At 40.4% G+C, this 22,266-nt stretch overlaps 28 non-coding genes across 28 annotated transcripts; all 28 read right to left on the bottom strand.

Moving 5' to 3' along the window:
* Positions 1-209: 209 nt before the first annotated feature.
* Positions 210-291, bottom strand: Trnal-uag (transfer RNA leucine (anticodon UAG)). Its single transcript has one exon. It is a non-coding gene; the product is annotated as a tRNA-Leu (tRNA).
* Positions 292-1,268: 977 nt separating this feature from the next.
* Positions 1,269-1,350, bottom strand: Trnal-uag (transfer RNA leucine (anticodon UAG)). The gene has a single exon. It is a non-coding gene; the product is annotated as a tRNA-Leu (tRNA).
* Positions 1,351-1,860: 510 nt separating this feature from the next.
* Trnal-aag (transfer RNA leucine (anticodon AAG)) lies at positions 1,861-1,942 on the bottom strand. Its single transcript has one exon. It is a non-coding gene; the product is annotated as a tRNA-Leu (tRNA).
* Positions 1,943-2,920: 978 nt separating this feature from the next.
* On the bottom strand, positions 2,921-3,002 carry Trnal-aag (transfer RNA leucine (anticodon AAG)). Its single transcript has one exon. It is a non-coding gene; the product is annotated as a tRNA-Leu (tRNA).
* Positions 3,003-3,387: 385 nt separating this feature from the next.
* On the bottom strand, positions 3,388-3,469 carry Trnal-aag (transfer RNA leucine (anticodon AAG)). The gene has a single exon. It is a non-coding gene; the product is annotated as a tRNA-Leu (tRNA).
* A 511-nt stretch (positions 3,470-3,980) lies between these two features.
* Trnal-aag (transfer RNA leucine (anticodon AAG)) lies at positions 3,981-4,062 on the bottom strand. Its single transcript has one exon. It is a non-coding gene; the product is annotated as a tRNA-Leu (tRNA).
* Positions 4,063-4,447: 385 nt separating this feature from the next.
* Trnal-aag (transfer RNA leucine (anticodon AAG)) lies at positions 4,448-4,529 on the bottom strand. Its single transcript has one exon. It is a non-coding gene; the product is annotated as a tRNA-Leu (tRNA).
* A 511-nt stretch (positions 4,530-5,040) lies between these two features.
* On the bottom strand, positions 5,041-5,122 carry Trnal-aag (transfer RNA leucine (anticodon AAG)). The gene has a single exon. It is a non-coding gene; the product is annotated as a tRNA-Leu (tRNA).
* Positions 5,123-6,099: 977 nt separating this feature from the next.
* Positions 6,100-6,181, bottom strand: Trnal-aag (transfer RNA leucine (anticodon AAG)). The gene has a single exon. It is a non-coding gene; the product is annotated as a tRNA-Leu (tRNA).
* Positions 6,182-6,566: 385 nt separating this feature from the next.
* On the bottom strand, positions 6,567-6,648 carry Trnal-aag (transfer RNA leucine (anticodon AAG)). The gene has a single exon. It is a non-coding gene; the product is annotated as a tRNA-Leu (tRNA).
* Positions 6,649-7,159: 511 nt separating this feature from the next.
* Positions 7,160-7,241, bottom strand: Trnal-aag (transfer RNA leucine (anticodon AAG)). Its single transcript has one exon. It is a non-coding gene; the product is annotated as a tRNA-Leu (tRNA).
* A 978-nt stretch (positions 7,242-8,219) lies between these two features.
* On the bottom strand, positions 8,220-8,301 carry Trnal-aag (transfer RNA leucine (anticodon AAG)). Its single transcript has one exon. It is a non-coding gene; the product is annotated as a tRNA-Leu (tRNA).
* A 1,444-nt stretch (positions 8,302-9,745) lies between these two features.
* Positions 9,746-9,827, bottom strand: Trnal-uag (transfer RNA leucine (anticodon UAG)). Its single transcript has one exon. It is a non-coding gene; the product is annotated as a tRNA-Leu (tRNA).
* Positions 9,828-10,338: 511 nt separating this feature from the next.
* Trnal-aag (transfer RNA leucine (anticodon AAG)) lies at positions 10,339-10,420 on the bottom strand. Its single transcript has one exon. It is a non-coding gene; the product is annotated as a tRNA-Leu (tRNA).
* A 977-nt stretch (positions 10,421-11,397) lies between these two features.
* On the bottom strand, positions 11,398-11,479 carry Trnal-aag (transfer RNA leucine (anticodon AAG)). The gene is given in 2 exon segments: positions 11,398-11,432; positions 11,442-11,479. It is a non-coding gene; the product is annotated as a tRNA-Leu (tRNA).
* Positions 11,480-11,864: 385 nt separating this feature from the next.
* Positions 11,865-11,946, bottom strand: Trnal-uag (transfer RNA leucine (anticodon UAG)). Its single transcript has one exon. It is a non-coding gene; the product is annotated as a tRNA-Leu (tRNA).
* A 510-nt stretch (positions 11,947-12,456) lies between these two features.
* Positions 12,457-12,538, bottom strand: Trnal-aag (transfer RNA leucine (anticodon AAG)). The gene has a single exon. It is a non-coding gene; the product is annotated as a tRNA-Leu (tRNA).
* Positions 12,539-13,515: 977 nt separating this feature from the next.
* On the bottom strand, positions 13,516-13,597 carry Trnal-aag (transfer RNA leucine (anticodon AAG)). The gene has a single exon. It is a non-coding gene; the product is annotated as a tRNA-Leu (tRNA).
* Positions 13,598-13,982: 385 nt separating this feature from the next.
* Trnal-uag (transfer RNA leucine (anticodon UAG)) lies at positions 13,983-14,064 on the bottom strand. Its single transcript has one exon. It is a non-coding gene; the product is annotated as a tRNA-Leu (tRNA).
* Positions 14,065-15,042: 978 nt separating this feature from the next.
* Positions 15,043-15,124, bottom strand: Trnal-uag (transfer RNA leucine (anticodon UAG)). Its single transcript has one exon. It is a non-coding gene; the product is annotated as a tRNA-Leu (tRNA).
* A 978-nt stretch (positions 15,125-16,102) lies between these two features.
* Trnal-uag (transfer RNA leucine (anticodon UAG)) lies at positions 16,103-16,184 on the bottom strand. Its single transcript has one exon. It is a non-coding gene; the product is annotated as a tRNA-Leu (tRNA).
* Positions 16,185-16,695: 511 nt separating this feature from the next.
* On the bottom strand, positions 16,696-16,777 carry Trnal-aag (transfer RNA leucine (anticodon AAG)). Its single transcript has one exon. It is a non-coding gene; the product is annotated as a tRNA-Leu (tRNA).
* A 979-nt stretch (positions 16,778-17,756) lies between these two features.
* Positions 17,757-17,838, bottom strand: Trnal-aag (transfer RNA leucine (anticodon AAG)). The gene has a single exon. It is a non-coding gene; the product is annotated as a tRNA-Leu (tRNA).
* Positions 17,839-19,877: 2,039 nt separating this feature from the next.
* Trnal-uag (transfer RNA leucine (anticodon UAG)) lies at positions 19,878-19,959 on the bottom strand. Its single transcript is given in 2 exon segments — positions 19,878-19,913; positions 19,922-19,959. It is a non-coding gene; the product is annotated as a tRNA-Leu (tRNA).
* A 510-nt stretch (positions 19,960-20,469) lies between these two features.
* Trnal-aag (transfer RNA leucine (anticodon AAG)) lies at positions 20,470-20,551 on the bottom strand. Its single transcript has one exon. It is a non-coding gene; the product is annotated as a tRNA-Leu (tRNA).
* Positions 20,552-20,936: 385 nt separating this feature from the next.
* Positions 20,937-21,018, bottom strand: Trnal-uag (transfer RNA leucine (anticodon UAG)). Its single transcript has one exon. It is a non-coding gene; the product is annotated as a tRNA-Leu (tRNA).
* Positions 21,019-21,528: 510 nt separating this feature from the next.
* On the bottom strand, positions 21,529-21,609 carry Trnal-aag (transfer RNA leucine (anticodon AAG)). The gene has a single exon. It is a non-coding gene; the product is annotated as a tRNA-Leu (tRNA).
* Positions 21,610-21,994: 385 nt separating this feature from the next.
* On the bottom strand, positions 21,995-22,076 carry Trnal-uag (transfer RNA leucine (anticodon UAG)). The gene has a single exon. It is a non-coding gene; the product is annotated as a tRNA-Leu (tRNA).
* Positions 22,077-22,266: the final 190 nt, after the last annotated feature.

Raw genomic sequence — 22,266 nt, 5'->3', positions numbered from 1 at the left:
GTCCCGTGACTTTCCATCAATTTAGAGAGTTTTACCTGATTGTGGGCGGAATTACCTGCACAGTCAAGCAGTTTTAGCGATCCCTTCCTGCATGCAAGCGAAACTTGTGATACATCCTTTTTAAACGTTCGCGCATTTTTTCCAGGCAAAACAGTTAAGCGGAAATCAAAACTTTTGTCCGACGTACTTTTCAGACATGTATGATTAGTTGACAGGAGCGAGATTTGAACTCGCGCCACCGAAGTGACTGGTGCCTAAAACAAGCGCCTTAGACCGCTCGGCCATCCTGCCTTCTTTTTAAGATATAAAATCCCCGTCCCAAAAAAGTTCAAGTAAACCAAAAATGGCTTATTCTGACATTAGCAGGAAGGTTTTTGCTCTAACCAATTAATCTAAGATCCGAAGTCCTAAGTCTGTCCCTTGACAAGTAAACTTTGACAAGTTCACATTGCTTGGGTACAATAATGAAACGCTGAAAATTATACTCTTGTGGGTTAAATGTTAAAAATTAAGCAATTATCAAGAAAAATGTTGAACATGACTGTAAGACCGTTTCATTCGGACTATCGCTCTTAACAAGCTGTAAATCCAAATCTCCTGTCGTTTAAACGCTTTAGATCTCTGTTTTAAAAAATAAACGAAATGTTCCGCAAAATCAAGTGGTACAAGTGACATTTTTCCCCAATGCGACAAAGACTTGTTAATTATACTTTTTTAAAATTTGCGACTTTCTGGGGACAAAGTTTTTAAGCGCAATCAATATCCTCTGTCCGAGGACATTTCCGGACATGCGTTATAAGATGACAGGAGCGAGATGCGAACTCGCGCCACCGAAGTGACTGGTGCCTTAAACCAGCGCCTTAGACCCCTCGGCCATCCTGCGCGGTTTTTCAAATACATAATGTGGACGAGCGTGCAGAAAAATTAGTATTTACGCGTATTTAAGCACTAGATGACATGTAAAAATGACCGAAATGTATGAAAAATTCAAATAAGTAAGTGACGCAAATTAATACGCTGATACCCAACCAGCTCCGCACATTCCATTGCAAGTGTATTCGTCCCGTGACTTTTCATCAATTTAGAGAGTTTTGCCTGATTGTGGGCGGAATTACCTGCACAGTCAAGCAGTTTTAGCGATCCCGTCCTGCATACAAGCGAAACTTGTGATACATCCTTTTTAAACGTTCGCGCATTTTTCCAGGCAAAATAGTTAAGCGGAAATCAAAACTTTTGTCCGACGTACTTTGCAGACATGTATGATTAGTTGACAGGAGCGAGATTTGAACTCGCGCCACCGAAGTGACTGGTGCCTAAAACCAGCGGCTTAGACCGCTCGGCCATCCTGCCTTCTTTTTAAGATATAAAATCCCCGTCCCAAAAAAGTTCAAGTAAACCAAAAATGGCTTATTCTGACATTAGCAGAAAGGTTTTTGCTCTAACCAATTAACCTAAGATCCGAAGTCCTAAGTCTGTCCCTTGACAAGTAAACTTTGACAAGTTCACATTGCGTGGGTACAATAATGAAACGCCGAAAATTATACTCTAGTGAGTTAAATGTTAAAAATTATGCAATTGTCAAGAAAAATGTTGAACATGACTGTAAGACGGTTTCATTCGGACTATCGCTCTTAACAAGCTGTAAATCCAAATCTCTTGTCGTTTAAACGCTTTAGATCTCTGTTTCGAAAAATAAACGAAATGTTCCGCAAAATGAAGTGGTACAAGTGCCATTTTTCCCCAATGCGACGAAGACTTGTTAATTATACTTTTTTAAAATTTGCGTCTTTCTGGGGACGAAGTTTTTAAGCGTAATCAATATCCTCTATCCGAGGACATTTCCGGACATGCGATATAAGATGACAGGAGCGAGATTCGAACTCGCGACACCGAAGTGACTGGTGCCTTAAACCAGCGCCTTAGACCGCTCGGCCATCCTGCCCGGTTTTTCAAATACATAATGTGGACGAGCGTGCAGAAAAAATAGTATTTACGCGTATTTAAGCACTAGATGACATGTAAAAATGACCGAAATGTATGAAAAATTCAAATAAGTGAGTGACGCGAATTAATACGTTGATACTCAACCAGCTCCGCACAGTCCATTGCAAGTGTATTCGTCCCGTGACTTTTCATCAATTTAGAGAGTTTTGCCTGATTGTGGGCGGAATTACCTGCACAGTCAAGCAGTTTTAGCGATCCCTTCCTGTATGCAAGCGAAACTTGTGATACATCCTTTTTAAACGTTCGCGCATTTTTCCAGGCAAAACAGTTAAGCGGAAATCAAAACTTTTGTCCGACGTACTTTTCAGACATGTATGATTAGTTGACAGGAGCAAGATTTGAACTCGCGCCACCGAAGTGACTGGTGCCTAAAACAAGCGCCTTAGACCGCTCGGCCATCCTGCCTTCTTTTTAAGATATAAAATCCCCGTCCCAAAAAAGTTCAAGTAAACCAAAAATGGCTTATTCTGACATTAGCAGGAAGGTTTTTGCTCTAACCAATTAACCTAAGATCCGAAGTCCTAAGTCTGTCCCTTGACAAGTAAACTTTGACAAGTTCACATTGCTTGGGTACAATAATGAAACGCCAAAAATTATACTCTTGTGAGTAAAATGTTAAAAATTATGCAATTATCAAGAAAAATGTTGAACATGACTGTAAGACCGTTTCATTCGGACTATCGCTCTTAACAAGCTGTAAATCCAAATCTCCTGTCGTTTAAACGCTTTAGATCTCTGTTTCGAAAAATAAACGAAATGTTCCGCAAAGTCAAGTGGTACAAGTGACACTTTTCTCCAATGCGACAAAGACTTGTTAATTATACTTTTTCTAAAATTTGCATCTTTCTGGGGACGAAGTTTTTAAGCGTAAACAATATTCTCCGTCCGAGGACATTTCCGGTCATGCGATATAGGATGACAGGAGCGAGATTCGAACTCGCGCCACCGAAGTGACTGGTGCCTTAAACCAGCGCCTTAGACCGCTCGGCCATCCTGCCCGGTTTTTCAAATACATAATGTGAACGAGCGTGCAGAAAAAATAGTATTTACGCGTATTTAAGCATTAGATGACATGTAAAAATGACCGAAATGTATGAAAAATTCAAATAAGTAAGTGACGCAAAGTAAAACGTTGATACCCAACCAGCTCTGCACATTCCATTGCAAGTGTATTCGTCCCGTGACTTTTCATGAATTTAGAGAGTTTTTCCTGATTGTGGGCGGAATTTCCTGCACAGTCAAGCAGTTTTAGCGATCCCGTCCTGCATGCAAGCGAAACATGTGAAACATCCTTTTTAAACGTTCGCGCATTTTTCTAGGCAAAATAGTTAAGCGGAAATAAAAAAGTTTGTCCGACGTACTTTTCAGACATGTATGATTAGTTGACAGGAGCGAGATTCGAACTCGCGCCACCGAAGTGACAGGTGCCTTAAACCAGCGCCTTAGACCGCTCGGCCATCCTGCCTCATTTTTAAGATATAAAATCCCCGTCCCAAACAATTTCAAGTAAACCAAAAATGGCTTATTCTGACATTAGCAGGAAGGTTTTTGCTCTAACCAATTAACTTAAGATCCGAAGTCCTAAGTCTGTCCCTTGACAAGTAAGCTTTGACAAGTTCACATTGCGTGGGTACAATAATGAAACGCCGAAAATTATACTCTTGTGGGTTAAATGTTAAAAATTATGCAATTATCAAGAAAAATGTTGAACATGACTGTAAGAACGTTTCATTCGGACTTTTGCTCTTAACAAGCTGTAAATCGAAATCTCCTGTCGTTTAAACGCTTTAGATCTCTGTTTCAAAAAATAAACGAAATTTTCCGCAAAATCAAGTGGTACAAGTGACACTTTTCTCCAATGCGACAAAGACTTGTTAATTATACTTTTTCTAAAATTTGCATCTTTCTGGGGACGAAGTTTTTAAGCGTAATCAATATTCTCCGTCCGAGGACATTTCTGGTCATGCGATATAAGATGACAGGAGCGAGATTCGAACTCGCGCCACCGAAGTGACTGGTGCCTTAAACCAGCGCCTTAGACCGTTCGGCCATCCTGCCCGGTTTTTCAAACACATAATGTCGACGAACGTGCAGAAAAAATAGTATTTACGCGTATTTAAGCACTAGATGACATGTAAAAATGACCGAAATGTATGAAAAATTCAAATAAGTAAGTGACGCAAAATAATACGTTGAGACCCAACCAGCTCTGCACATTCCATTGCAAGTGTATTCGTCCCGTGACTTTTCATGAATTTAGAGAGTTTTTCCTGATTGTGGGCGAAATTTCCTGCACAGTCAAGCAGTTTTAGCGATCCCGTCCTGCATGCAAGCGAAACATGTGAAACATCCTTTTTAAACGATCGCGCATTTTTCTAGGCAAAATACTTAAGCGGAAATAAAAACGTTTGTCCGACGTACTTTTCAGACATGTATGATTAGTTGACAGGAGCGAGATTCGAACTCGCGCCACCGAAGTGACTGGTGCCTTAAACCAGCGCGTTAGACCGCTCGGCCATCCTGCCTCATTTTTAAGATATAAATTCCCCGTCCCAAAAAAGTTCAAGTAAACCAAAAATGGCTTATTCTGACATTAGCAGGAAGGTTTTTGCTCTAACTAATTAACCTAAGATCCGAAGTCCTAAGTCTGTTCCTTGACAAGTAAACTTTGACAAGTTCACATTGCGTGGGTACAATAATGAAACGCCGAAAATTATACTCTTGTGAGTAAAATGTTAAAAATTATGCAATTATCAAGAAAAATGTTGAACATGACTGTAAGACCGTTTCATTCGGACAATCGCTCTTAACAAGCTGTAAATCCAAATCTCCTGTCGTTTAAACGCTTTAGATCTCTGTTTCGTAAAATAAACGAAATGCTCCGCAAAATCAAGTGGTACAAGTGACACTTTTCTCCAATGCGACAAAGACTTGTTAATTATACTTTTTCTAAAATTTGCATTTTTCTGGGGACGAAGTTTTTAAGCGTAATCAATATTCTCCGTCCGAGGACATTTCCGGTCATGCGATATAAGATGACAGGAGCGAGATTCGAACTCGTGCCACCGAAGTGACTGGTGCCTTAAACCAGCGCCTTAGACCGCTCGGCCATCCTGCCCGGTTTTTCAAACACATAATGTCGACGAGCGTGCAGAGAAAATAGTATTTACGCGTATTTAAGCACTAGATGACATGTAAAAATGACCGAAATGTATGAAAAATTCAAATAAGTAAGTGACGCAAAATAAAACGTTGAGACCCAACCAGCTCTGCACATTCCATTGCAAGTGTATTCGTCCCGTGACTTTTCATCAATTTAGAGAGTTTTGCCTGATTGTGGGCGGAAATACCTGCACAGTCAAGCAGTTTTAGCGATCCCGTCCTTCATGCAAGCGAAACTTGTGATACATCCTGTTTAAACGTTCGCGCATTTTTCTAGGCAATAATAGTTAAGCGGAAATAAAACGTTTGTCCGACGCACTTTTCAGACATGTATGACTAGTTGACAGGAGCGAGATTCGAACCCGCGCCACCGAAGTGGCTGGTGCCTTAAACCAGCGCCTTAGACTGCTCGGCCATCCTGCCTTCTTTTTAAGATATAAAATCCCCGTCACAAAAAAGTTCAAGTAAACCAAAAATGGCTTATTCTGACATTAGCAGGAAGGTTTTTGCTCTAACCAATTAACCTAAGATCCGAAGTCCTAAGTCTGTCCCTTGACAAGTAAACTTTGACAAGTTCACATTGCGTGGGTGCAATAATGAAATGCCGAAAATTATACTCTTGTGGGTTAAATGTTAAAAATTATGCAATTATCAAGAAAAATGTTGAACATGACTGTAAGACCATTTCATTTGGACTATCGCTCTTAACAAGCTGTAAATCCAAATCTCCTGTCGTTTAAACGCTTTAGATCTCTGTTTTGAAAAATAAACGAAATGTTCCGCAAAATCAAGTGGTACAAGTGACATTTTTCCCCAATGCGACAAAGACTTGTTAATTATACTTTTTTAAAATTTGGGTCTTTCTGGGGACGAAGTTTTTAAGCGCAATCAATATCCTCTGTCCGAGGACATTTCCGGACATGCGATATAAGATGACAGGAGCGAGATTCGAACTCGCGCCACCGAAGTGACTGGTGCCTTAAACCAGCGCCTTAGACCGCGCGGCCATCCTGCCCGGTTTTTCAAACACATAATGTCGACGAACGTGCAGAAAAAATAGTATTTACGCGTATTTAAGCACTAGATGACATGTAAAAATGACCGAAATGTATGAAAAATTCAAATAAGTAAGTGACGCAAAATAATACGTTGAGACCCAACCAGCTCTGCACATTCCATTGCAAGTGTATTCGTCCCGTGACTTTTCATGAATTTAGAGAGTTTTTCCTGATTGTGGGCGAAATTTCCTGCACAGTCAAGCAGTTTTAGCGATCCCGTCCTGCATGCAAGCGAAACATGTGAAACATCCTTTTTAAACGATCGCGCATTTTTCTAGGCAAAATACTTAAGCGGAAATAAAAACGTTTGTCCGACGTACTTTTCAGACATGTATGATTAGTTGACAGGAGCGAGATTCGAACTCGCGCCACCGAAGTGACTGGTGCCTTAAACCAGCGCGTTAGACCGCTCGGCCATCCTGCCTCATTTTTAAGATATAAATTCCCCGTCCCAAAAAAGTTCAAGTAAACCAAAAATGGCTTATTCTGACATTAGCAGGAAGGTTTTTGCTCTAACTAATTAACCTAAGATCCGAAGTCCTAAGTCTGTTCCTTGACAAGTAAACTTTGACAAGTTCACATTGCGTGGGTACAATAATGAAACGCCGAAAATTATACTCTTGTGAGTAAAATGTTAAAAATTATGCAATTATCAATAAAAATGTTGAACATGACTGTAAGACCGTTTCATTCGGACAATCGCTCTTAACAAGCTGTAAATCCAAATCTCCTGTCGTTTAAACGCTTTAGATCTCTGTTTCGTAAAATAAACGAAATGCTCCGCAAAATCAAGTGATACAAGTGACACTTTTCTCCAATGCGACAAAGACTTGTTAATTATACTTTTTCTAAAATTTGCATTTTTCTGGGGACGAAGTTTTTAAGCGTAATCAATATTCTCCGTCCGAGGACATTTCCGGTCATGCGATATAAGATGACAGGAGCGAGATTCGAACTCGTGCCACCGAAGTGACTGGTGCCTTAAACCAGCGCCTTAGACCGCTCGGCCATCCTGCCCGGTTTTTCAAACACATAATGTCGACGAGCGTGCAGAGAAAATAGTATTTACGCGTATTTAAGCACTAGATGACATGTAAAAATGACCGAAATGTATGAAAAATTCAAATAAGTAAGTGACGCAAAATAAAACGTTGAGACCCAACCAGCTCTGCACATTCCATTGCAAGTGTATTCGTCCCGTGACTTTTCATCAATTTAGAGAGTTTTGCCTGATTGTGGGCGAAAATACCTGCACAGTCAAGCAGTTTTAGCGATCCCGTCCTTCATGCAAGCGAAACTTGTGATACATCCTGTTTAAACGTTCGCGCATTTTTCTAGGCAATAATAGTTAAGCGGAAATAAAACGTTTGTCCGACGCACTTTTCAGACATGTATGACTAGTTGACAGGAGCGAGATTCGAACCCGCGCCACCGAAGTGGCTGGTGCCTTAAACCAGCGCCTTAGACTGCTCGGCCATCCTGCCTTCTTTTTAAGATATAAAATCCCCGTCACAAAAAAGTTCAAGTAAACCAAAAATGGCTTATTCTGACATTAGCAGGAAGGTTTTTGCTCTAACCAATTAACCTAAGATCCGAAGTCCTAAGTCTGTTCCTTGACAAGTAAACTTTGACAAGTTCACATTGCGTGGGTACAATAATGAAACGCCGAAAATTATACTCTTGTGAGTAAAATGTTAAAAATTATGCAATTATCAAGAAAAATGTTGAACATGACTGTAAGACCGTTTCATTCGGACAATCGCTCTTAACAAGCTGTAAATCCAAATCTCCTGTCGTTTAAACGCTTTAGATCTCTGTTTCGTAAAATAAACGAAATGCTCCGCAAAATCAAGTGGTACAAGTGACACTTTTCTCCAATGCGACAAAGACTTGTTAATTATACTTTTTCTAAAATTTGCATTTTTCTGGGGACGAAGTTTTTAAGCGTAATCAATATTCTCCGTCCGAGGACATTTCCGGTCATGCGATATAAGATGACAGGAGCGAGATTCGAACTCGTGCCACCGAAGTGACTGGTGCCTTAAACCAGCGCCTTAGACCGCTCGGCCATCCTGCCCGGTTTTTCAAACACATAATGTCGACGAGCGTGCAGAGAAAATAGTATTTACGCGTATTTAAGCACTAGATGACATGTAAAAATGACCGAAATGTATGAAAAATTCAAATAAGTAAGTGACGCAAAATAAAACGTTGAGACCCAACCAGCTCTGCACATTCCATTGCAAGTGTATTCGTCCCGTGACTTTTCATCAATTTAGAGAGTTTTGCCTGATTGTGGGCGGAAATACCTGCACAGTCAAGCAGTTTTAGCGATCCCGTCCTTCATGCAAGCGAAACTTGTGATACATCCTGTTTAAACGTTCGCGCATTTTTCTAGGCAATAATAGTTAAGCGGAAATAAAACGTTTGTCCGACGCACTTTTCAGACATGTATGACTAGTTGACAGGAGCGAGATTCGAACCCGCGCCACCGAAGTGGCTGGTGCCTTAAACCAGCGCCTTAGACTGCTCGGCCATCCTGCCTTCTTTTTAAGATATAAAATCCCCGTCACAAAAAAGTTCAAGTAAACCAAAAATGGCTTATTCTGACATTAGCAGGAAGGTTTTTGCTCTAACCAATTAACCTAAGATCCGAAGTCCTAAGTCTGTCCCTTGACAAGTAAACTTTGACAAGTTCACATTGCGTGGGTGCAATAATGAAATGCCGAAAATTATACTCTTGTGGGTTAAATGTTAAAAATTATGCAATTATCAAGAAAAATGTTGAACATGACTGTAAGACCATTTCATTTGGACTATCGCTCTTAACAAGCTGTAAATCCAAATCTCCTGTCGTTTAAACGCTTTAGATCTCTGTTTTGAAAAATAAACGAAATGTTCCGCAAAATCAAGTGGTACAAGTGACATTTTTCCCCAATGCGACAAAGACTTGTTAATTATACTTTTTTAAAATTTGGGTCTTTCTGAGGACGAAGTTTTTAAGCGCAATCAATATCCTCTGTCCGAGGACATTTCCGGACATGCGATATAAGATGACAGGAGCGAGATTCGAACTCGCGCCACCGAAGTGACTGGTGCCTTTAACCAGCGCCTTAGACCGCTCGGCCATCCTGCGCGGTTTTTCAAATACATAATGTGGACGAGCGTGCAGAAAAAATAGTATTTACGCGTATTTAAGCACTAGATGACATGTAAAAATGACCGAAATGTATGAAAAATTCAAATAAGTAAGTGACGCAAATTAATACGCTGATACCCAACCAGCTCCGCACATTCCATTGCAAGTGTATTCGTCCCGTGACTTTTCATCAATTTAGAGAGTTTTGCCTGATTGTGGGCGGAATTACCTGCACAGTCAAGCAGTTTTAGCGATCCCGCCCTGCATGCAAGCGAAACTTGTGATACATCCTTTTTAAACGTTCGCGCATTTTTCCAGGCAAAATAGTTAAGCGGAAATCAAAACTTTTGTCCGACGTACTTTGCAGACATGTATGATTAGTTGACAGGAGCGAGATTTGAACTCGCGCCACCGAAGTGACTGGTGCCTAAAACCAGCGCCTTAGACCGCTCGGCCATCCTGCCTTCTTTTTAAGATATAAAATCCCCGTCCCAAAAAAGTTCAAGTAAACCAAAAATGGCTTATTCTGACATTAGCAGAAAGGTTTTTGCTCTAACCAATTAACCTAAGATCCGAAGTCCTAAGTCTGTTCCTTGACAAGTAAACTTTGACAAGTTCACATTGCGTGGGTACAATAATGAAACGCCGAAAATTATACTCTTGTGAGTAAAATGTTAAAAATTATGCAATTATCAAGAAAAATGTTGAACATGACTGTAAGAACGTTTCATTCGGAGTTTTGCTCTTAACAAGCTGTAAATCGAAATCTCCTGTCGTTTAAACGCTTTAGATCTCTGTTTCAAAAAATAAACGAAATTTTCCGCAAAATCAAGTGGTACAAGTGACACTTTTCTCCAATGCGACAAAGACTTGTTAATTATACTTTTTCTAAAATTTGCATTTTTCTGGGGACGAAGTTTTTAAGCGTAATCAATATTCTCCGTCCGAGGACATTTCCGGTCATGCGATATAAGATGACAGGAGCGAGATTCGAACTCGTGCCACCGAAGTGACTGGTGCCTTAAACCAGCGCCTTAGACCGCTCGGCCATCCTGCCCGGTTTTTCAAACACATAATGTCGACGAGCGTGCAGAGAAAATAGTATTTACGCGTATTTAAGCACTAGATGACATGTAAAAATGACCGAAATGTATGAAAAATTCAAATAAGTAAGTGACGCAAAATAAAACGTTGAGACCCAACCAGCTCTGCACATTCCATTGCAAGTGTATTCGTCCCGTGACTTTTCATCAATTTAGAGAGTTTTGCCTGATTGTGGGCGGAAATACCTGCACAGTCAAGCAGTTTTAGCGATCCCGTCCTTCATGCAAGCGAAACTTGTGATACATCCTGTTTAAACGTTCGCGCATTTTTCTAGGCAATAATAGTTAAGCGGAAATAAAACGTTTGTCCGACGCACTTTTCAGACATGTATGACTAGTTGACAGGAGCGAGATTCGAACCCGCGCCACCGAAGTGGCTGGTGCCTTAAACCAGCGCCTTAGACTGCTCGGCCATCCTGCCTTCTTTTTAAGATATAAAATCCCCGTCACAAAAAAGTTCAAGTAAACCAAAAATGGCTTATTCTGACATTAGCAGGAAGGTTTTTGCTCTAACCAATTAACCTAAGATCCGAAGTCCTAAGTCTGTCCCTTGACAAGTAAACTTTGACAAGTTCACATTGCGTGGGTGCAATAATGAAATGCCGAAAATTATACTCTTGTGGGTTAAATGTTAAAAATTATGCAATTATCAAGAAAAATGTTGAACATGACTGTAAGACGGTTTCATTCGGACAATCGCTCTTAACAAGCTGTAAATCCAAATCTCTTGTCGTTTAAACGCTTTAGATCTCTGTTTCGAAAAATAAACGAAATGTTCCGCAAAATGAAGTGGTACAAGTGCCATTTTTCCCCAATGCGACGAAGACTTGTTAATTATACTTTTTTAAAATTTGCGTCTTTCTGGGGACGAAGTTTTTAAGCGCAATCAATATCCTCTGTCCGAGGACATTTCCGGACATGCGATATAAGATGACAGGAGCGAGATTCGAACTCGCGCCACCGAAGTGAGTGGTGCCTTAAACCAGCGCCTTAGACCGCTCGGCCATCCTGCCCGGTTTTTCAAATACATAATGTGGACGAGCGTGCAGAAAAATTAGTATTTACGCGTATTTAAGCACTAGATGACATGTAAAAATGACCGAAATGTATGAAAAATTCAAATAAGTAAGTGACGCAAATTAATACGCTGATACCCAACCAGCTCCGCACATTCCATTGCAAGTGTATTCGTCCCGTGACTTTTCATCAATTTAGAGAGTTTTGCCTGATTGTGGGCGGAATTACCTGCACAGTCAAGCAGTTTTAGCGATCCCGTCCTGCATGCAAGCGAAACTTGTGATACATCCTTTTTAAACGTTCGCGCATTTTTCCAGGCAAAATAGTTAAGCGGAAATCAAAACTTTTGTCCGACGTACTTTGCAGACATGTATGATTAGTTGACAGGAGCGAGATTTGAACTCGCGCCACCGAAGTGACTGGTGCCTAAAACCAGCGGCTTAGACCGCTCGGCCATCCTGCCTTCTTTTTAAGATATAAAATCCACGTCCCAAAAAAGTTCAAGTAAACCAAAAATGGCTTATTCTGACATTAGCAGAAAGGTTTTTGCTCTAACCAATTAACCTAAGATCCGAAGTCCTAAGTCTGTCCCTTGACAAGTAAACTTTGACAAGTTCACATTGCGTGGGTACAATAATGAAACGCCGAAAATTATACTCTAGTGGGTTAAATGTTAAAAATTATGCAATTATCAACAAAAATGTTGAACATGACTGTAAGACGGTTTCATTCGGACTATCGCTCTTAACAAGCTGTAAATCCAAATCTCTTGTCGTTTAAACGCTTTAGATCTCTGTTTCGAAAAATAAACGAAATGTTCCGCAAAATGAAGTGGTACAAGTGCCATTTTTCCCCAATGCGACGAAGACTTGTTAATTATACTTTTTTTAAATTTGCGTCTTTCTGGGGACGAAGTTTTTAAGCGCAATCAATATCCTCTATCCGAGGACATTTCCGGACATGCGATATAAGATGACAGGAGCGAGATTCGAACTCGCGCCACCGAAGTGACTGGTGCCTTAAACCAGCGCCTTAGACCGCTCGGCCATCCTGCCCGGTTTTTCAAATACATAATGTGGACGAGCGTGCAGAAAAAATAGTATTTACGCGCATTTAAGCACTGGATGACATGTAAAAATGACCGAAATGTATGAAAAATTCAAATAAGTGAGTGACGCGAATTAATACGTTGATACCCAACCAGCTCCGCACAGTCCATTGCAAGTGTATTTGTCCCGTGACTTTTCATCAATTTAGAGAGTTTTGCCTGATTGTGGGCGGAATTACCTGCACAGTCAAGCAGTTTTAGCGATCCCTTCCTGTATGCAAGCGAAACTTGTGATACATCCTTTTTAAACGTTCGCGCATTTTTCCAAGCAAAACAGTTAAGCGGAAATCAAAACTTTTGTCCGACGTACTTTTCAGACATGTATGATTAGTTGACAGGAGCAAGATTTGAACTCGCGCCACCGAAGTGACTGGTGCCTAAAACAAGCGCCTTAGACCGCTCGGCCATCCTGCCTTCTTTTTGAGATATAAAATCCCCGTCCCAAAAAAGTTCAAGTAAACCAAAAATGGCTTATTCTGACATTAGCAGGAAGGTTTTTGCTCTAACCAATTAACCTAAGATCCGAAGTCCTAAGTCTGTCCCTTGACAAGTAAACTTTGACAAGTTCACATTGCTTGGGTACAATAATGAAACGCCAAAATTTATACTCTTGTGAGTAAAATGTTAAAAATTATGCAATTATCAAGAAAAATGTTGAACATGACTGTAAGACCGTTTTATTCGGACAATCGCTCTTGACAAGCTGTAAATCCAAATCTCCTGTCGTTTAAACGCTTTAGATCTCTGTTTCGAAAAATAAACGAAATTTTCCGCAAAATCAAGTGGTACAAGTGACACTTTTCCCCAACGCGACAAAGACTTGTTGATTATACTTTTTTTAAATTTGGGTCTTTCTGGGGACGAAGTTTTTAAGCGTAATCAATATTCTCTGTCCGAGGACATTTCCGGTCATGCGATATAAGATGACAGGAGCGAGATTCAAACTCGCGCCACCGAAGAGACTGGTGCCTTAAACCAGCGCCTTAGACCGCTTGGCCATCCTGCCCGGTTTTTCAAATACATAATGTCGACGAACGTGCAGAGAAAATAGTATTTACGCGTATTTAAGCACTAGATGACATGTAAAAATGACAGAAATGTATGAAAAATTCAAATAAGTAAGTGACGCAAAATAATACGTTGATACCGAACCAGCTCTGCACATTCCATTGCAAGTGCATTCGTCCCGTGACTTTTCATCAATTAAGAGAGTTTTGCCTGATTGTGGGCGGAATTACCTGCACAGTCAAGCAGTTTTAGCGATCCCGTCCTGCATGCAAGCGAAACTTGTGATACATCCTTTTTAAACGTTCGCGCATTTTTCTAGGCAAAATAGTTAAGCGGAAATAAAAATGTTTGCCTGACGTACTTTTCAGACATTTATGATTAGTTGACAGAAGCGAGATTTGAACTCGCGCCACCAAAGTGACTGGTGCCTAAAACCAGCGCCTTAGACCGCTCGGCCATCCTGCCTACTTTTTAAGATATAAAGTCCCCGTCCCAAAAAAGTTCAAGTAAACCAAAAATGGCTTATGCTGACATTAGCAGGAAGGTTTTTGCTCTAACCAATTAACCTAAGATCTGAAGTCCTAAGTCTGTCCGTTGACAAGTAAACTTTGACAAGTTCACATTGCGTGGGTACAATAATGAAACGCCAAAAATTATACTCTTGTGGGTTAAATGTTAAAAATTATCCAACTATCAAGACATATGTTGAACATGACTGTAAGAACGTTTCATTCGGACAATCGCTCTTAACAAGCTGTAAATCCAAATCTCCTGTCGTTTAAACGCTTTAGATCTCTGTTTCGAAAAATAAACGAAATGTTCCGCAAAATCAAGTGGTACAAGTGACACTTTTCCCCAATGCGACAAAGACTTGTTGATTATACTTTTTCTAAATTTGGGTCTTTCTGGGGACGAAGTTTTTAAGCGTAATCAATATTCTCTGTCCGAGGACATTTCCGGTCTTGCGATATAAGATGACAGGAGCGAGATTCAAACTTGCGCCACAGAAGAGACTGGTGCCTTAAACCAGCGCCTTAGACCGCTTGGCCATCCTGCCCGGTTTTTCAAATACATAATGTCGACGAACGTGCAGAGAAAATAGTATTTACGCGTATTTAAGCACTAGATGACATGTAAAAATGACCGAAATGTATGAAAAATTCAAATAAGTAAGTGACGCAAAATAATACGTTGATACCGAACCAGCTCTGCACATTCCATTGCAAGTGCATTCGTCCCGTGACTTTTCATCAATTAAGAGAGTTTTGCCTGATTGTGGGCGGAATTACCTGCACAGTCAAGCAGTTTTAGCGATCCCGTCCTGCATGCAAGCGAAACTTGTGATACATCCTTTTTAAACGTTCGCGCATTTTTCTAGGCAAAATAGTTAAGCGGAAATAAAAATGTTTGCCTGATGTACCTTTTCAGACATGTATGATTAGTTGACAGGAGCGAGATTCGAACTCGCGCAACCGAAGTGACTGGTGCCTAAAACCAGAGCCTTAGACCGCTCGGCCATCCTGCCTACTTTTTAAGATATAAAGTCCCCGTCCCAAAAAAGTTCAAGTAAAACAAAAATGGCTTAATCTGACATTAGCAGGAAGGTTTTTGCTCTAACCAATTAACCTAAGATCCGAAGTCCTAAGTCTGTCCGTTGACAAGTAAACTTTGACAAGTTCACATTGCGTGGGTACAATAATGAAACGCCAAAAATTATACTCTTGTGGGTTAAATGTTAAAAATTATCCAACTATCAAGACATATGTTGAACATGACTGTAAGAACGTTTCATTCGGACAATCGCTCTTAACAAGCTGTAAATCCAAATCTCCTGTCGTTTAAACGCTTTAGATCTCTGTTTCGAAAAATAAACGAAATGTTCCGCAAAATCAAGTGGTACAAGTGACACTTTTCCCCAATGCGACAAAGACTTGTTGATTATACTTTTTCTAAATTTGGGTCTTTCTGGGGACGAAGTTTTTAAGCGTAATCAATATTCTCTGTCCGAGGACATTTCCGGTCTTGCGATATAAGATGACAGGAGCGAGATTCAAACTTGCGCCACCGAAGAGACTGGTGCCTTAAACCAGCGCCTTAGACCGCTTGGCCATCCTGCCCGGTTTTTCAAATACATAATGTCGACGAACGTGCAGAGAAAATAGTATTTACGCGTATTTAAGCACTAGATGACATGTAAAAATGACCGAAATGTATGAAAAATTCAAATAAGTAAGTGACGCAAAATAATACGTTGATACCGAACCAGCTCTGCACATTCCATTGCAAGTGCATTCGTCCCGTGACTTTTCATCAATTAAGAGAGTTTTGCCTGATTGTGGGCGGAATTACCTGCACAGTCAAGCAGTTTTAGCGATCCCGTCCTGCATGCAAGCGAAACTTGTGATACATCCTTTTTAAACGTTCGCGCATTTTTCTAGGCAAAATAGTTAAGCGGAAATAAAAATGTTTGCCTGATGTACCTTTTCAGACATGTATGATTAGTTGACAGGAGCGAGATTCGAACTCGCGCAACCGAAGTGACTGGTGCCTAAAACCAGAGCCTTAGACCGCTCGGCCATCCTGCCTACTTTTTAAGATATAAAGTCCCCGTCCCAAAAAAGTTCAAGTAAACCAAAAATGGCTTAATCTGACATTAGCAGGAAGGTTTTTGCTCTAACCAATTAACCTAAGATCCGAAGTCCTAAGTCTGTCCGTTGACAAGTAAACTTTGACAAGTTCACATTGCGTGGGTACAATAATGAAACGCCAAAAATTATACTCTTGTGGGTTAAATGTTAAAAATTATCCAACTATCAAGAAATATGTTGAACATGACTGTAAGAACGTTTCATTCGGACAATCGCTCTTAACAAGCTGTAAATCCAAATCTCCTGTCGTTTAAACGCTTTAGATCTCTGTTTCGAAAAATAAACGAAATGTTCCGCAAAATCAAGTGGTACAAGTGACATTTTTCCCCAATGCGACAAAGACTTGTTAATTATACTTTTTCTAAAATATGCGTCTGTCTGGGGACGAAGTTTTTAAGCGTAATCAATATTCTCTGTCCGAGGACATTTCCGGTCATGCGATATAAGATGACAGGAGCGAGATTCAAACTCGCGCCACCGAAGTGACTGGTGCCTTAAACCAGCGCCTTAGACCGCTCGGCCATCCTGCCCGGTTTTTCAAATACATAATGTCGACGAGCGTGCAGAGAAAATGGTATTTACGCGTATTTAAGCACTAGATGACATGTAAAAATGACAGAAATGTATGAAAAATTCAAATAAGTAAGTGACGCAAAATAATACGTTGATACCCAACCAGCTCTGCACATTCCATTGCAAGTGTATTCGTCCCGTGACTTTTCATCAATTTAGAGAGTTTTGCCTGATTGTGGGCGGAATTGCCTGCACAGTCAAGCAGTTTTAGCGATCCCGTTATGCATGCAAGCGAAACTTGTGATACATCCTTTTTAAACGTTCGCGCATTTTTCCACGCAAAATAGTTAAGCGGAAATAAAAACGTTTGTCCGACGTACCTTTTCAGACATGTATGATTAGTTGACAGGAGCGAGATTCGAACTCGCGCAACCGAAGTGACTGGTGCCTAAAACCAGAGCCTTAGACCGCTCGGGCATCCTGCCTTCTTTTTAAGATATAAAATCCCCGTCCAAAAAAAGTTCAAGTAAACCAAAAATGGCTTAATCTGACATTAGCAGGAAGGTTTTTGCTCTAACCAATTAACCTAAGATCCGAAGTCCTAAGTCTGTCCGTTGACAAGTAAACTTTGACAAGTTCACATTGCGTGGGTACAATAATGAAACGCCAAAAATTATACTCTTGTGGGTTAAATGTTAAAAATTATCCAACTATCAAGAAATATGTTGAACATGACTGTAAGAACGTTTCATTCGGACAATCGCTCTTAACAAGCTGTAAATCCAAATCTCCTGTCGTTTAAACGCTTTAGATCTCTGTTTCGAAAAATAAACGAAATGTTCCGCAAAATCAAGTGGTACAAGTGACATTTTTCCCCAATGCGACAAAGACTTGTTAATTATACTTTTTCTAAAATATGCGTCTGTCTGGGGACGAAGTTTTTAAGCGTAATCAATATTCTCTGTCCGAGGACATTTCCGGTCATGCGATATAAGATGACAGGAGCGAGATTCAAACTCGCGCCACCGAAGTGACTGGTGCCTTAAACCAGCGCCTTAGACCGCTCGGCCATCCTGCCCGGTTTTTCAAATACATAATGTCGACGAGCGTGCAGAGAAAATGGTATTTACGCGTATTTAAGCACTAGATGACATGTAAAAATGACAGAAATGTATGAAAAATTCAAATAAGTAAGTGACGCAAAATAATACGTTGATACCCAACCAGCTCTGCACATTCCATTGCAAGTGTATTCGTCCCGTGACTTTTCATCAATTTAGAGAGTTTTGCCTGATTGTGGGCGGAATTGCCTGCACAGTCAAGCAGTTTTAGCGATCCCGTTATGCATGCAAGCGAAACTTGTGATACATCCTTTTTAAACGTTCGCGCATTTTTCCACGCAAAATAGTTAAGCGGAAATAAAAACGTTTGTCCGACGTACCTTTTCAGACATGTATGATTAGTTGACAGGAGCGAGATTCGAACTCGCGCAACCGAAGTGACTGGTGCCTAAAACCAGAGCCTTAGACCGCTCGGGCATCCTGCCTTCTTTTTAAGATATAAAATCCCCGTCCAAAAAAAGTTCAATTAAACCAAAAATGGCTTATGCTGACATTAGCAGGAAGGTTTTTGCTCTAACCAATTAACCTAAGATCCGAAGTCCTAAGTCTGTCCGCTGACAAGTAAACTTTGACAAGTTCACATTGCGTGGGTACAATAATGAAACGCCAAAAATTATACTCTTGTGGGTTAAATGGTAAAAATTATGCAACTATCAAGAAATATGTTGAACATGACTGTAAGAACGTTTCATTCGGACAATCGCTCTTAACAAGCTGTAAATCCAAATCTCCTGTCGTTTAAACGCTTTAGATCTCTGTTTCGAAAAATAAACGAAATGTTCCGTAAAATCAAGTGGTACAAGTGACATTTTTCCCCAATGCGACAAACACTTGTTAATTATACTTTTTGTAAAATATGCGTCTGTCTGGGGACGAAGTTTTTAAGCGTAATCAATATCCTCTGTCCGAGGACATTTCCGGTCATGCGATATAAGATGACAGGAGCGAGATTCGAACTCGCGTTACCGAAGTGACTGGAGCCTTAAACCACCGCCTTATACCGCTCGGCCATCCTGCCCGGTTTTTCAAATACATAATGTCGACGAGCGTGCAGAGAAAATAGTATTTACGCGTATTTAAGCACTAGATGACATGTAAAAATGACAGAAATGTATGAAAAATTCAAATAAGTAAGTGACGCAAAATAATGCGTTGATACCCAACCAGCTCTGCACATTCCATTGCAAGTGTATTCGTCCCGTGACTTTTCATCATTTTAGAGAGTTTTGCCTGATTGTGGGCGGAAATACCTGCACAGTCAAGCAGTTTTACGATCCCGTCCTGCATGCAAGCGAAACTTGTGATACATCCTTTTTAAACGTTCGCGCATTTTTCTAGGCAAAATAGTTAAGCGGAAAGAAAAACGTTTGTCCGACGTACTTTTCAGACATGTATGATTAGTTGACCGGAGCGAGATTCGAACTCGCGCCACCGAAGTGACTGATGCCTAAAACTAGCGCCTTATACCGCTCGGCCATCCTGCCTTCTTTTTAAGATATAAAATCCCCGTCCCAAAAAAGTTCAAGTAAACCAAAAATGGCTTATTCTGACATTAACAGGAAGGTTTTTGCTCTAACCAATTAACCTAAGATCCGAAGTCCTAAGTCTGTCCCTTGACAAGTAAACTTTGACAAGTTCACATTGGTTGGGTACAATAATGAAACGCCAAAAATTATACTCTTGTGGGTTAAATGTTAAAAACTTATGCAATTATCAAGAAAAATGTTGAACATGACTGTAAGACCGTTTCATTCGGACTATCGCTCTTAACAAGCTGTTAATCCAATTCTCCTGTTGTTTAACGGCTTTAGATCTCTGTTCCGAAAAATAAACGAAATGTTCCGCAAAATCAAGTGGCACAAGTGACATTTTTTCCCAATGCGACAACGACTTGTTAATTATACTTTTTCTAAAAATTGCGTCTGTCTGGGGACGAAGTTTTTAAGCGTAATTAATATTCTCTGTCCGAGGACATTTCCGGTCATGCGATATAAGATGACAGGAGCGAGATTCGAACTCGCGCCACCGAAGTGAATGGTGCCTAAACCTAGCGCCTTATACCGCTCGGCCATCCTGCCTTCTTTTTAAGATATAAAATCCCCGTCCCAAAAAAGTTCAAGTAAACCAAAAATGGCTTATTCTGACATTAGCAGGAAGGTTTTTGCTCTAACCAATTAACCTAAGATCCGAAGTCCTAAGTTTGTCCCTTGACAAGTAAACTTTGACAAGTTCACATTGCGTTGGTACAATAATGAAACGCCGAAAATTATACTCTTGTGAGTAAAATGTTAAAAATTATGCAATTATCAAGAAAAATTTTGAACATGACTGTAAAACCGTTTCATTCGGACAATCGCTCTTAACAAGCTGTAAATCCAAATCTCCTGTCGTTTAAACGCTTTAGATCTCTGTTTCGTAAAATAAACGAAATGCTCCGCAAAATCAAGTGGTACAAGTGCCATTTTTCCCCAATGCGACGAAGACTTGTTAATTATACTTTTTTAAAATTTGTGTCTTTCTGGGGACGAAGTTTTTAAGCGCAATCAATATCCTCTGTCCGAGGACATTTCCGGACATGCGATATAAGATGACAGGAGCGAGATTCAAACTCGCGCAACCGAAGTGACTGGTGCCTTAAACCAGCGCCTTAGACCGCTCGGCCATCCTGCCTGGTTTTTCAAATACATAATGTCGACGAGCGTGCAGAGAAAATAGTATTTACGCGTATTTTAGCACTAGATGACATGTAAACATGACCGAAATGTATGAAAAATTCAAATAAGTAAGTGACGAAAAATAATACGTTGAGACCCAACCAGCTCTGCACATTCCAATGCAAGTGCATTCGTCCTGTGACTTTTCATCAATTAAGAGAGTTTTGCCTGATTGTGGGCGGAATTACCTGCACAGTCAAGCAGTTTTAGCGATCCTGTCCTGCATGCAAGCGAAACTTGTGATACATCCTTTTTAAACGTTCGCGCATTTTTCTAGGCAAAATAGTTAAGGGGAAATAAAAACTTTTATCCGACGTACTTTTCAGACATGTATGATTAGTTGACAGGAGCGAGATTCGAACTCGCGCCACCGAAGTGACTGGTGCCTAAAACCAGCGCCTTAGACCGCTCGGCCATCCTGCCTTATTTTTAAGATATAAAATCCCCGTCCCAAAAAAGTTCAATTAAACCAAAAATGGCTTATTCTGACATTAGCAGGAAGGTTTTTGCTCTAACCAATTAACCTAAGATCCGAAGTCCTAAGTCTGTCCCTTGACAAGTAAACTTTGACAAGTTCACATTGCGTGGGTACAATAATGAAACGCCGAAAATTATACTCTTGTGAGTAAAATGTTAAGAATTATGCAATTATCAAGAAAAATGTTGAACATGACTGTAAGAACGTTTCATTCGGACTATCGCTCTTAACAAGCTGTAAATCCAAATCTCCTGTCGTTTAAACGCTTTAGATCTCTGTTTCGTAAAATAAACGAAATTTTCCGCAAAATCAAGTGGTACAAGTGACACTTTTCCCCAATGCGACAAAGACTTGTTGATTATACTTTTTTTAAATTTGCGTCGTTCTGGGGACGAAGTTTTTAAGCGTAATCAATATTCTCTGTCCGAGGACATTTCCGGTCATGCGATATAAGATGACAGGAGCGAGATTCGAACTCGCGCCACCGAAGTGACTGGTGCCTTAAACCAGCACTTAGACCACTCGGCCATCCTGCCCTGTTTTTCAAATACATAATGTCGACGAGCGTGCAGAAAAAATAGTATTTACGCGTATTTAAGCACTAGATGACATGTAAACATGACCGAAATGTATGAAAAGTTCAAATAAGTAAGTGACGCAAAATAATACGTTGATACCAAACCAGCTCTGCACATTCCATTGCAAGTGTATTCGTCCCGTTACTTTTTATCTATTTAGAGAGTTTTGCCTGATTGTGGGCGGAAATACCTGCACAGTCAAGCAGTTTTAGCGATCCCGTCCTGCATGCAAGCGAAACTTGTGATACATCCTTTTTAAACGTTCGCGGATTTTTCTAGGCAAAATAGTTAAGCAGAAATAAAAACGTTTGTCCGACGTACTTTCCAGACATGTATGATTAGTTGACAGGAGCGAGATTCGAACTCGCGCCACCGAAGTGACTGGTGCCTAAAACCAGCGCCTTAGACCGCTCGGCCATCCTGCCTTATTTTTAAGATATAAAATCCCCGTCCCAAAAAAGTTCAATTAAACCAAAAATGGCTTATTCTGACATTAGCAGGAAGGTTTTTGCTCTAACCAATTAACCTAAGATCCGAAGTCCTAAGTCTGTCCCTTGACAAGTAAGCTTTGACAAGTTCACATTGCGTGGGTACAATAATGAAACGCCGAAAATT

The sequence above is a fragment of the Hydractinia symbiolongicarpus genome, chromosome 3, assembly GCF_029227915.1.
Source record: "Hydractinia symbiolongicarpus strain clone_291-10 chromosome 3, HSymV2.1, whole genome shotgun sequence".
Taxonomy (NCBI): Eukaryota; Metazoa; Cnidaria; class Hydrozoa; order Anthoathecata; family Hydractiniidae; genus Hydractinia; species Hydractinia symbiolongicarpus.
This window is presented reverse-complemented; position numbering and strand designations above follow the sequence as displayed.